Here is a 1,013-nt window from a genome sequence, read left to right on the forward strand (position 1 = left end):
CACTTCTGCAATTGCCCACCCTGTGTCTGCCTCAGGGACTCTGACACTTGTGTGACCTGACTGCCGCGCCCCTAAGGAAACTGCCTAGTTAGCTTGTAGGGATCCAGGGCTCTTCTGAAATAGAAGAAGCCTGTGTCAGGGTGAGGGGTGAAGTTTCCAGAAGAGGGGTGCAGTCCAAGACAGTGACTGAATGGGACATTGTTATATGGCCTTATTTTATTTTATTTTTTTTAGCTCTATGGCTGATTTGAAACAATTATAAACCAAGGAGAACTTTTTATATTTTCTGATGTGGTCATGTATGGTGATATATGCCTGTAATCTCAGTCCCTGGAGGCTGAGGCAGGAGGCTTGCCACTAGTTCAAGGGTAGCCTGAAATACATAGTGGAACCATGTCTCCAAAAAAAAAAGTCTGATGTAATATTTGAAAATAATAATTTTAGGGCTGGGGATTTGGCTCAGCAGTAGAACACTTTCCTAGCAAGCTGGAAGCCCTGGGTTCAGTTCTCAGAGCCAAAAACAAAAAATAAACCTCCCCCAGAAAATAATAATTTTATCACCTACTCCCACACCAATCCCTTTCTACTGGCCCTTCTCAACCCAGTACTGATGGGTCATTTTAGTTGCTGAGTCGGGCCGGGTCACATCACCACTTATATCTCTGCCTAGCTCCTCTGTCCTCCTTCCAGGGGCCTCCTCCTCCCCTCTCCCTGCTACAGCCACTCTGATCTTCTTACTGCATTGGAACCTTCCAGACTTCTGCCCCAGCCTCTATGCTTCTGCTCGATGTCAGCTTCTCCAGCTCCTCAACTTCTCTCCATCTCAGTTCTCCCCATTAGATGGGGAGTAATCTGAACCCACTACTATTATGGACTACTGGACTATATTGGATTATTTTGTCGAAATCACGCATCTACAATATTTAAATGGCAATGGAATACCTATCTCTGACAAAACTAAACAAAAAAGGGAGATATAAATGAAGGACCATTTTGTAGTGAAATATATATAT

The sequence above is a fragment of the Octodon degus genome, unplaced genomic scaffold, assembly GCF_000260255.1.
Source record: "Octodon degus isolate 3935 unplaced genomic scaffold, OctDeg1.0 scaffold00096, whole genome shotgun sequence".
Classification (NCBI taxonomy): domain Eukaryota; kingdom Metazoa; phylum Chordata; class Mammalia; order Rodentia; family Octodontidae; genus Octodon; species Octodon degus.